At 45.7% G+C, this 13,040-nt stretch overlaps 1 protein-coding gene across 1 annotated transcript in view; it reads right to left on the bottom strand.

Moving 5' to 3' along the window:
• Nucleotides 1-13,040, bottom strand: part of myo10 (myosin X) — a 106,448-nt gene that overhangs the window by 48,291 nt on the left and 45,117 nt on the right. The window lies entirely within an intron of this gene.

Here is a 13,040-nt window from a genome sequence, read left to right as displayed (position 1 = left end):
GTGTGTGTGTGTGTGTGTGTGTGTGTGTGTGTGTGTGTGTGTGTGTGTGTGTGTGTGTTTGTGTTTAGTGACAGAAGAAGGTATGAAGGTGGTGAAAGTTCTTTCTTCAACAGATTGAATTAAAAATGAAAATCTGCATTTTAAAGCCGTTGCAAAAGTTGCAGAACATCATTTTTCTAAAAACCGCTCTGATGACGAGTGCAATAACTCAGATCTGAAGCTAAACGTCATTACTTGTCATGTAATAGTCTAAGACCAGAGCCAAACATCTCTGCTGCCTGTCGCTGCTCAGGTGGAAGCTCAGACGGGCTGAAGGCTGCACGTTGATCCGGTTCCTCGGACACAAGCACAGAGTCATAATGCGTGACGCTACTAAACCAACAGATCCTCCTTCACCGGTTCTACTCGGCGGGTCGTGAAAGCTCAGCAACACGTTTGACCTTCTGCTTTTCTCTTTTCAGCGCCTCTCCTTCAAACTGCAGGTTTTCATAAACCAGCTTCATGTTTCAAAGTTCAAAGCACAACAAAACCAAACCTGCTGAAATAGAAGCTGGTGGAGCCAGAATACGTGTTGGCAGCCGCTCCGCTGCTGCGGTGGTGACTAATGCATAAATAGGCAAGCAGTGGAAAAAACACATCAGCATGTATCTGAGGGAACAACTGGATGTTTCTACCACCGGCCTCGGTGTAAAAGGTTAGAAGCTTCATCTGGTCGGGCAGACAAAGGTTGGAGAAGCTTTTTAAGGTGTTTCTTCTTTTCAAACACCAACGTCAGCATGAAATAGTGATGCTGTCAAATCCAGTAAACACTGAGAGGAAGCAGACAGAGGAGAGTTTTCCATCTCTCACACATTCAGAGACAACACATCTTACATTGGTTGTTACTTTAAAATAACATTAAAAACACTACGGAAGAGTAAAATGAATACACAGTTTGTAAATGTGACTAATGCATATTTTCTCATTTGGTTTGTACATAAACACACCCTGTTCTTTAGTGTGCAAACCCTAAACTGACATGCTTTCATCCTGAACCCTCTGATCACAGTCTTGATTCAGCAGCGTGTCCTCACACAACGCTACTCATCATTTTTCCTGCGTTTTCCTACGAAAGTCCAGCAACACGTTTTAAGGTTTAGTCAACAGACTCACTTAGTTAAGTTTAATAAAGATCGTTGTTTGGGTTCAAATAACTACAGAACCGCCGTTATTGAAGTGTGCGAGTTACACGACAAATAAATCAACGTTGACTTCTCGTTTCACACGGAGAACAAACGGGTCCGCTGGATAAAGAGATGGCTGGTTGTTGGACTCATCCAACTCCCTTCTGGCCCCTCTGTGGTCTTATTTTAACCTAAACCACGATCTCTTCCTAAACCTGACCGAGTGGTCCTGTTGCCTAAACACTGCACAAACACAAGGTATGTTGCACATACAAGCCGATGTGTGAATCTGTTGCGTAAGATGTCATACGAACTGTTGTACGAGGATGTGTAGACCGAAAAGCTTCTAAACCCTCAAAATTTGAAGATTGATTTTTTTTTTGGAAGACATATTAGAAGTGTGTGTGGGGGGGGGGGGGGGGACAAAGATGACGTTTGTCTTCATCAGTTGTCTGAGGTGGAGAACATTTTGTCCGTGCGACATGGACCGAAAGTGAAAATGCCATCAGCACACATTAGGAGGTGAGCTCTGCTGCCTGCAGGAGACGATGAAATGCATTTAGAGGAAAGAGACGGAGAGGGGAGGACCTGTTGCTCTGCTGAGCATCTCCTTATCCTGGTCATCTCCACCGAACCCTAAAAACACAAGACGACCTCTGAAGCACACAGGGCTGTCCGTCACGTCCGTCACAGTATAATCACACGTTTCAGTGTCTAGTTTTAGTCCCACGAACTCGTAGTTCACACGTTTCTGACTTCCTCCTGTTTATTGTGCTTGTTCCAGTGAATCCGGTTCCTCTGCGTCCACACAGTAGCGTCTGTTATTGTTTCATTACCTGTTATTTCATGAGCGGCGCTTCAAAGTCTCAGAATCTTGCTAAAACAAGCAGATAAATTAAAAACACAGGACTCCTTCTCCTCATTATAGAGATCAATCAGGGTGAAAGGTTCCCAAACACTGTTTAGTTTGGATGAGGGGGCTGCCATGCCTGAGGTGGAACTGTGTTCAGAGCTCTAAAGTGGAGAACTCACATTACAGCCATAATGAGGATAATTGGGTTAATGGGCATGAAGAGAATACCAGCAATGAAATCAGCCTGGCGGAGCAGTTTAGTGCCGCAGAGCGCGACGTGTTGGAGAAGCTGAAGGGAGCTTCTCAGGAACGATCTGACTGTTATTCTGCACTAAAGACATGTTCTAGTTCTCTCTACTTCTAGCCATGATTGTTCTGTTTCCATAGAGGAGCAGGACTTTACATCACAGTGAAAGATGTGACAGGAGTGAAAAACGCCCAGAAACTGCTCCGGGTTTCCAAGGGTTAACCCAAATATGCCATGTTAATATGACAGCACACAAAAGAAGGAGCAGTAGAAGAAGTGAGTGGAAGCATCAGCAGTAGCCTGCAGTGCTGGTGGAGGTCGTATTACCAGCAGCATCACGCAGCAGCATCACACAGCAGCATCACACAGCAGCAGCATCACACAGCAGCAGCATCACACAGCAGCATCACACAGCAGCATCACACAGCAGCAGCATCACACAGCAGCAGCATCACGCAGCAGCATCACACAGCAGCATCACACAGCAGCATCACGCAGCAGCAGCATCACACAGCAGCAGCATCACACAGCAGCAGCATCACGCAGCAGCATCACACAGCAGCATCACGCAGCAGCAGCATCACACAGCAGCAGCATCACACAGCAGCAGCATCACGCAGCAGCATCACACAGCAGCATCACGCAGCAGCAGCATCACACAGCAGCAGCATCACGCAGCAGCATCACACAGCAGCATCACACAGCAGCAGCATCACGCAGCAGCATCACACAGCAGCAGCATCACACAGCAGCAGCATCACACAGCAGCAGCATCACGCAGCAGCATCACACAGCAGCATCACACAGCAGCAGCATCACGCAGCAGCATCACACAGCAGCAGCATCACACAGCAGCAGCATCACACAGCAGCATCACGCAGCAGCAGCATCACGCAGCAGCAGCATCACGCAGCAGCATCACACAGCAGCAGCATCACACAGCAGCAGCATCACACAGCAGCATCACACAGCAGCAGCATCACACAGCAGCAGCATCACGCAGCAGCAGCATCACGCAGCAGCATCACACAGCAGCAGCATCACGCAGCAGCATCACGCAGCAGCAGCATCACGCAGCAGCAGCATCACACAGCAGCATCACACAGCAGCAGCATCACACAGCAGCAGCATCACGCAGCAGCATCACGCAGCAGCAGCATCACACAGCAGCAGCATCACGCAGCAGCATCACGCAGCAGCAGCATCACGCAGCAGCATCACACAGCAGCAGCATCACGCAGCAGCATCACGCAGCAGCAGCATCACGCAGCAGCATCACACAGCAGCAGCATCACACAGCAGCAGCATCACGCAGCAGCAGCATCACGCAGCAGCAGCATCACACAGCAGCAGCATCACACAGCAGCAGCATCACGCAGCAGCAGCATCACGCAGCAGCAGCATCACACAGCAGCAGCATCACACAGCAGCATCACGCAGCAGCATCACACAGCAGCATCACACAGCAGCAGCATCACACAGCAGCAGCATCACGCAGCAGCAGCATCACGCAGCAGCAGCATCACACAGCAGCAGCATCACACAGCAGCAGCATCACGCAGCAGCAGCATCACGCAGCAGCAGCATCACACAGCAGCAGCATCACACAGCAGCAGCATCACACAGCAGCAGCATCACGCAGCAGCAGCATCACGCAGCAGCAGCATCACACAGCAGCAGCATCACACAGCAGCATCACGCAGCAGCATCACACAGCAGCATCACACAGCAGCAGCATCACACAGCAGCAGCATCACGCAGCAGCAGCATCACGCAGCAGCAGCATCACACAGCAGCAGCATCACACAGCAGCAGCATCACGCAGCAGCAGCATCACGCAGCAGCATCACACAGCAGCAGCATCACACAGCAGCAGCATCACGCAGCAGCAGCATCACGCAGCAGCAGCATCACGCAGCAGCAGCATCACACAGCAGCAGCATCACACAGCAGCATCACGCAGCAGCATCACACAGCAGCATCACACAGCAGCATCACACAGCAGCAGCATCACACAGCAGCAGCATCACGCAGCAGCATCACGCAGCAGCATCACACAGCAGCAGCATCACACAGCAGCATCACGCAGCAGCATCACACAGCAGCAGCATCACGCAGCAGCATCACACAGCAGCATCATCACACAGCAGCATCACGCAGCAGCAGCATCACACAGCAGCATCACGTAGCAGCATCACACAGCAGCAGCATCACACAGCAGCAGCATCACACAGCAGCATCACACAGCAGCAGCATCACAGCAGCAGCAGCATCACAGCAGCAGCATCACACAGCAGCAGCATCACACAGCAGCAGCATCACACAGCAGCATCACACAGCAGCAGCATCACACAGCAGCAGCATCACACAGCAGCATCACACAGCAGCAGCATCACAGCAGCAGCAGCATCACGTAGCAGCATCACACAGCAGCAGCATCACACAGCAGCAGCATCACAGCAGCAGCATCACACAGCAGCAGCATCACACAGCAGCAGCATCACACAGCAGCAGCATCACACAGCAGCATCACACAGCAGCAGCATCACACAGCAGCATCACGCAGCAGCATCACAGCAGCAGCATCACACAGCAGCAGTGTGTAGAAAACAAAGCTAAACGATGAGCCCAACAGAACACCACGCGTTACAAAAAGCCATTAAAACCATCTCATCATCATGAACCACTCCCACCAGAGCAAACATTAGTTTAGACAGTTTATGAGCTACATCCTGGTTAAACATCCTGCTTTAACTATAATATATATATATATGTTCTGTATATATTACAGAAGCATTAAAACTCCTGAAATGCTGCTTCACAGTGACGTTACAAATATAAAAAACACACAAAACACTGTATAACCATAAGCACTCATAAATACCCACAATGCTTTATAGAAATGATCATTACACAATACAAAGCATTTTATAATGACATCATCATAAAACTTCACAAAAGCCGGTCACTCTCAGATCTATTGGTTGGTGCAAGGATCATAATGTATTTAAACTCCTAAGTGGTCATTGTTTGCTTTAAGTGAAGTAAAAATGAATCATAAAATGTTTTATTTTGTTCTTGCAAAGATGTAATGATTCGTGTTTACTTTCCTTAAAGCTGCAATCACATTAAATGATTTACAAATGATGACAGTGCATTATGAGAAGGTGATAATGTATTATAATCATGATAATGTGATTAGAAGTTAAGCTCAGTGGTCATTGTTCGGCTTAAGGGAAGTAAACATGTATATGAAAATGTGTTGTGTTGTTCTTCCAAAGGTTTCATTATATTTGTTCACTTTACTGACAGACATAATCACATAATAATGATCACAATGCATTATGAAAAGCTTGTAATGTATTACAACAATGGGATCTAAAGTACACGATGGCGTCAGTAAACCCCTCGCACTAATCTCCCCTCACACGTCCACGCCTACTGACTGACTGACCCACATTCGGCTGCCATGCAAATACATTTGAATGGCAGTTGAGGTGTATTTACATGACAAATAAGAGCTCCTGGAGCGTCCCGCCGGAGCAGATGAGCCCCAGGAGAAGTGGGGGGGGGACGTCGTTACGGTGAAGTACAGTGGATCATGAATCACCATGCGTGTTATCGCTCAGTGTAAACAGATCTCTGCTCAGGTGAAAGGTCGTCTTCCTGCAGCAGTGTAAACAGTATTCAGTGGCACTGATCTCGTGCATCCGCTCGCCGTGTAAACGTCTTTGTGGACGCTGATGTAGAGTCTGCAGTGTTTGGGATTTCTACTTGAGGTTGTTTATAGTATTTGGGGAGAGTCGACGGAGAGACACGCTGCGACTCTTTCACACCTTGTGACAGCTGTCATGAACGTACACGTTTTAAACAGCCTCCATCTGGAGAACTCTGAGTCTTTGAGATGTCTCGGATTTATTATTTATATTTTGTTTCATTTATTTGCCCTTTTGGATATTTCTCTCATTTTAAATGGAGCTCGTAAAATGTTCGTGAAGGTCCAATAAATAAAGTGAAATACTATATTAAGAAAAACTAACTTGAATCTACGTCTGACCTGCTGCCATGAACCTTCTTACCAAGACACACGTCACCAGGAAGAGTTCCTTCAGCAGCAGACTGGAGGTCAGTGTCGCTACCTCTTCGGTAGAGTCCCGCCTCCCCTGAACTCCATGAATTACAACCATTTGGACTCAGTTAGATCCCCTGTTGCTCCGATCCTGGTAACAGTTTCCACGGCAGCGCCCTGGCTGAGAGCTAATTGGCTGTGAGTGTCATCAGAAGGCCCCCTATTGGCTGACGCGATGATCCGCGGCCCCTCGTCCTCCGTGTGTGGTGTCAAATACTCCAGAGTCATACCACAGAGGTGACGCAGTGAACCTGATATCCACATTTACATTGTTTGTTTGAGGTATTTAAACTGTGGTATCAGTGACAGAGGACATACAGATTGACACAATTCCAACCAGTGTGATGTCTGGTGCTGGTATTTAGGACTTTAAAAGGTCCAGTTTGGAGCATTTAGGGGGATCTATTGGCAGGAATGGAATATAAAATGTATAAGAATGTGTTTTTTAGTGTTTAATCCCCTGAAAATAACAATCGTGTTTCTGCTCGCTTAGAACGAGCCGTTTATATCTACACAGGAAGCGGTTCCTCCTCACGGAGATCAGACAATCCAAGTATTGGCTCTTAGACATAGGTTTTTATGTGTAAGTAGATCCCTCCCTTTTCAGATAAAAAGCCTTATAAAAGGTTCCACCAAGAACCAAAAAGGGATCTCTTATGGGGACAAGTCGGAGAACCCTGTATAGTTCTAGTTTGCACATTCTTTTCTAAGAGTGTAAAGAGGAACTTGCACGTTTTTGTGTTTTTGGTTCGGCCTCCGTATTTCTCCAACACGCTTGGAAAAGTTTCAGTTTGTTGCATTCTGCAACCTCACCACTAGAGGCCACCAGATCCTCCACACTGGACCTTTAACGACAAACAATGTGTTTAAATGTGAACATTTTCATGCCAAAGGTTGGACAGAATGACCAACGCTTGGCGGTTCCAGACTATTAAATCCTGTCCGACCCAAGACAGTGTGTGTAATTCATTTCTATAGATTTAAAAAGTAGAATAACAGAAGGGGACTAAATATGAAGGAACTGGTATGAGGGGACTCTCCAGAGAAAGCAAACACATCTTCTTTCCTTCAGATTATTCACGCCCATTCATTTGTAAATGTAGTTTTTGGAGGCGCCAAAATATGACTAAGTACACTGCTTCTGTGTGGCAGTGTGACTCACCTCAAACCCCAGAAGCTGTATGTTTGAAGGTTTGGAACAGACCGAGCTCACAGATGGAGGACTGGATTACGCTGCAGGAGCAGTTCAGGAAGTTTTTATGGATGTTTTTTCTTCCCACCATGAAAATGAATAATTGGATTAGTTAAATATAGAGTGAACCATAACGTTTCTACAATCAACAAACCTACAGAGATGTACAGAGTGTTCAACACTCAACAGACAGTTTGTAAATTGAGTATCTCTTTGCTGTATGACATCACATATCTTACTTCCACCTGATAAAAGACGAATGGCAGATAAGTGTCACTGGTTAAAGTGACCTAAAGTGAATCTCTGGCTCTGTGACAGAGAGCAACGACTGAAGCTAGAGAGACCTTGTGTTTACAGAAAGGCGTCAGTCAGTGCTGACGGTGGAGCTGTAGAACAGAGGGAGGCATGCAGGCAGTCGGACCCGTCCAAAGAATAAGATCTCTCAGAGACGGAGCCAGATCAATGTGCCGAGAGGGAAATGAAGACCAGATGGAGGAAAACAGAAAGAAAAACTCTGCAGGATCAGCGTTAAAGCGCTCTGCAACCTGCATGAGTGACGGCAGGAAATGTAAGAGAGTGGAGTGTGGGGGGGGGGGGGGGGGGGCAAATTCCTTTATTCGTTATACTTGGCGATTAAAGCAATCCTGATCCACAGTTCATGTTTAATATCACTGTTGACGGACGGAAACCCGACATCTGCAGAAGAGTGGTTGCTAAGGAGAGGAGAGCGCGTGTTCTCTACGGTTATTAGTGAAGCGCTGCGGTGGCATTCCTGGAGACGTGAAGACTCCTCAACGCATCAGGAATCAAGGAAGGTTTAGATTTTAGTAGGGAAAAATATAAGTGTATTCAAATTCTGTTTTCATTCCCTGACTGGAGGACAGAGTTATTATACGGATGAGAGGAAACATGTTGAGTGAAGATATGAAGCTGCAGTGTAGGTGATGAATTCTGTCATGTTTCCTCTTTTGTGCATATTGTTTCATACTATAAAGAACTTATGTATTAGACTTTAGGTAAGGGACCAAACTTAAGTTTACGAAGAAAGTTAGCTGGTTTACAAATCGCTGATGTGGGCGTTTCATTTAAAAGACGTTTCGTAGAACCCAGGAGGCAACCTGCTGTTCTTCATGTGTTAAAGCTGCATTCTCTCTAGTGACCACCAGGGGGCGACTCCTCTGGTTGTATAGAAGTCTATGAGAAAATGACTCTACTTCTCTCTTGATTTATTACCTCAGTAAACATTGTAAACATGAGTTTATGGTCTCAATCTCTAGTTTCAAGTCTTCAAAAACAAAGATGGTAATGTCCAAAAATGCCTAAATTGAGGCTTCATAACGGCAGACCATAAACCAATGGCCGTATATACAGTCTATGGTAGAAACAAATCATCTTCTCAGAGGTTGTTTGTTTATGCTAATAATGCTAATAACAGAGATGTCGACACCTTGGGAGGATGAAACCAGTTGTGAACGTAACACTGACTTATACCTTTTCAAGCAACTTGTTAGTTGCTTATTTACACTTCCAAAAAAGATTCTTTAGGAGTCTTTGTGTTTGTGTCAGCTGATCAATGTAAGTCCAATATTCTCTCTTTTAGCTCTGTTTTTGGTCTCCACCCCCCCTGAGGGACATATCCATCCTTCTAGCTGCTGAATGCTCCATTGTGTTCACCAGCTTGTCTCCAACTGTGTCCATCAGCTGTTCCCTGCTAAGCAGGTAGTGTAGGGTTCCCTTTAACAGCAACGTTTATGACCGATGTGGACTGAATACGCGGACTGCACCCAATGTAGTAAACGTGTACACACACACACACACACACACACACAACAACCCAACGATCATCGCTGGGAAACTCACAGATCTCGCAACCGAAACGTAACCATCTGAGCCAAAAACCATATGTCCACCAGATCCCAGACAAATCTGTTATTTCTGTTAGCGACATCACTTAACAAACAACAGATGGCGAATAACCCAAAACTCACCACAATTAGCAAACCAAAAATGCTAAACCACAGCGTCTTCGTCTCATTCCCCTCATCCAGTAATGTCTGCTCTCATTTTATCTCTTACATATTTCATGCACAAAAACAAGAACCCATCTAAATTAAACCAGAGGGACAGGATACGCTTATGGTCTGAATCTGGTCTCACAGGAAGTGAGGTGTTTGTTTACTAAGCGGAGAGGAAATGACATCAGGAGAGTATTTTGGTGAAGCGTGAAGCTCCGTTTGGCTGGAAGAACGTTTCTCCACATCTGAGAGTCATCAGGACTCAGAGAGCTGGACGACCGCTTCGGCTAAAAGCCCTGAAATGTAAACGCCTCCTCCACACTGCACACGCTCTGCTTCTAATAAAGGAGCAGAGTGTGTGTGTGTGTGTGTGTGTGTGTGTGTGTGTGTGTGTGTGTGTGTGTTTATGTACAGAGAGACCAGATATCTACTGTGGGGGGGAAGAAAGTGGCATGTAATCTAACTGAATGACTTCTGAAATGAAAGAAACATTTCATATAGAAAGTGACTTTAAATGTCAGCAGAAAATACGCCATCATCTGGATTTGTTTTTCAAATATTGGGAAATGAATTTGGGGCAAAACCCAAGCGCGATTTCACAAAACCCAACCATTTGGAAATCCACAGTTCAGTCAATAGCTGCTTTACTCAAAGGGTGTTTTGACAAAAGCAAAGGATCAAATGAGGCGATCAGCAGGTCACTCATTCACCGGCCCAGGTTTCACCAATTGTAAACATATTTTCTACATTCCAGGCTTCTCCCAGCATGCATTGCACCTCTTAGTTATGAGTTGGGAGTCTGAAGAGTGAAGCAGCAGCTGGCGGTTTCAGTCTGTCAGCGGGCCGCCAAGCAGACACGGCGACTTATTCAAATAAACCGAGCGAGTCACGAGACCGACTCCGCTCTGTGCTGAACGTGACCCAGTTGGCGAAGTCTGTGATCGGAGAGCTGGAGAGAGGAAGAGCAGCACGAACCCTCAACTCTCTCTGCTAGTCTGAGCTCTGACATCTTCGTTCTTTGTCCAACAAGACCTCCTGTCTACCTAAACAACTGTTCCAAAATGAGCCACATGTTTTTGTGATGACACTTTGGTTTCAGTTTGGTTTAAGCTACTCATTCTACCGGCACCAGTGAGGAGGCCAACATCTGTCTCAACGCAGCCTCAGTGCTGTAAACTGAGACAAATTACATCGAAAAGGAATTCCCTGCCATTATTCATAAGCCACACTATATATATATATATATATATATATATATATATATATATATATATATATATATATACACACACACTATAAAATATGAGATGCAAAATGTTCCATCGGTTGGAAGGAAAAGTTCTTGATTTAAAAGACCCCCTGCTGAGAGGAGAGAGGAGGTTTTCACACTTGAATGATCTCTGTGTGTGTGTGTGTGTGTGTGTGTGTGTGTGTGTGTGTGTGTGTGTGTGTGTGTGAGGAGATGAGGGGGAGTTGAGAGTAAAATATGAATGGGGGGGCAAACATACAAAAAGAACAGCGTGATAGAAAAGTGAGAGTATGTGAATGTCAGTGTGTTTGTCTGAGAGAGGGACAGTATCAGGGTTCAGAGCAATCACAGATTCCTGAGAGAGACAGAGTGTGTGTGTGTGTGTGTGTGTGTGTGTGTGTGTGTGTGTGTGTGTGGGGGGGGGGGTACAGTCTCTAGCTGATTGTAACCAGCTGTGCAGTTGACTGGTGGCCTCACTCGTCTCCTCTAGACTCCAGTGGAACGCTGATGCTAAAGAACAGTACAAGGTTAACTAGCTTCACAATTTAGCTTAAACTAAAACACTTGTTTAAATGTTCCTTGTGAAAATGTAACATTTTATGTTTATTTATTTAATCTCCATATGTTTTAGTTGCTGTAAGGTACTAACTGCCTTCAGTAATAAAGAAAATACAACAAATAAAAGTTTCCAACCAGACACAACACACTGAAAACTCGGCTGCACTGGTTGAATAAACCTTCTCTAATGATCTCAATAGGAAGTTTAATGGTGTAATAAGCTGGTTTCTTCAATCACAAACACTTTGATCAGCTTACAGCAAAGGAGGTGAAGAAGTACGTACACAAGAGAATCTTTTAAAGACACAAAGAGAGGAAGAAGCCATTTGTTTGGTGGATGTTGGTTGAACTCATTAATTCTCTCAGATGTCAGCAGGGGTGCTTTCAGGAATTTCGGGGGCCCCTGACAGGTTATGACTCCGGGCCCCTTCGCGCCGATGCATTTGATTTCATGCACTAGCCCGTCACCTCACCTTTTTCTGCCTTTTTTACCCCCAAGTGGACTTCTCTGGGAACCCAAGAGCCGTTGTAGGAGCTCAGGAACTTTGCCTGCATTTCGCCCACAGAGTCCTCTACATATTATTCCCCCCCCCCACACACACACACACACACACACACACATAGATGGTTTACACAATGAGGGTTAATAATCTGCAGCTTTTTCATAGAAATGTCTCTCTTATGAATCCTCTTCCCTGACAAAGCACTTTGTAAACGACCGTGTTGATTAGAAACACCCCCCTCGTGTCATTGAGGGCTCTGAGTGCCTCCCCTTCTCTCTCCTTCCTTCTCTCTCTCTCTCTCTCTCTCTCTCTCTCTGACCCTTGGGGCCAATAACTGTTCCCTAATTAATTATTGATGTTCTGAAGCAGTCTTGTTACTTTAATGGCGTCTGAATGCTCCCGTATGGTCGAAATTATCCAATCAATTCATCACAGACGCCCGATCTGGTCTCTGACTGGGCTGCTGCTCCTCTCTCTCTGGTCCAGAAGCTGCAGAGCGAGAGAATTAGAGGAGAGGTTCTGGTGAAGTGGCTTTGAGCCAGAGAGCCAGCAACGGTCTCAGCAGGCAGGTTCAGGTTATATTGTGAATGCTGGCTCACGTGGTCTCAGGTAAGCTCATGAGCTACCTGTGACTCAGGATCAATATGCATTTCCTTCAGCGACAGCCATAAACCGTTGCTGTTTCGAAGTTATATCATTCTTTTTGCTTCTGTTGTGTCTCCTTTTGGTAGTTGTGTGTCTCACAGTGACTTCCCAACAGAAATGTTAGCAGTAACTTCAAAGAGAGGCCCCCTAACCTGTCGGGCCCCGGGGCCTTAGCCCAGGTCTTTTGTTCAATAATCCGTCCGTGGTCTTTCCCCCATCAGCACGGCTCATAACATGTGGTCAGAAGTGGACATTTACAGGTGATTGTACTCTTCACACCGAATAAAAACACAGCTGGTATTCAGCTTGTGAAAGAAAAATGATTTTAGAAATATTCTAATTATTTTAGTTATTAGTTATATACACAACCTAAGAAATTTAGCGGCTTCAAGCTCAAGAATGGAGCAGAATTAAAGTTGAACAGACCTGTTATACTACGACCACAACTTCTGTTACTGCCACTAATTATAGCTGTACTAATATTTA

This window comes from Anarhichas minor, unplaced genomic scaffold (genome assembly GCF_050575085.1).
Source record: "Anarhichas minor isolate MPS153535 unplaced genomic scaffold, ASM5057508v1 ptg000024l, whole genome shotgun sequence".
Taxonomy (NCBI): domain Eukaryota; kingdom Metazoa; phylum Chordata; class Actinopteri; order Perciformes; family Anarhichadidae; genus Anarhichas; species Anarhichas minor.
Note: the sequence above shows the minus strand (reverse complement) of the source record. Positions and strands in the feature narration are given on the sequence as shown.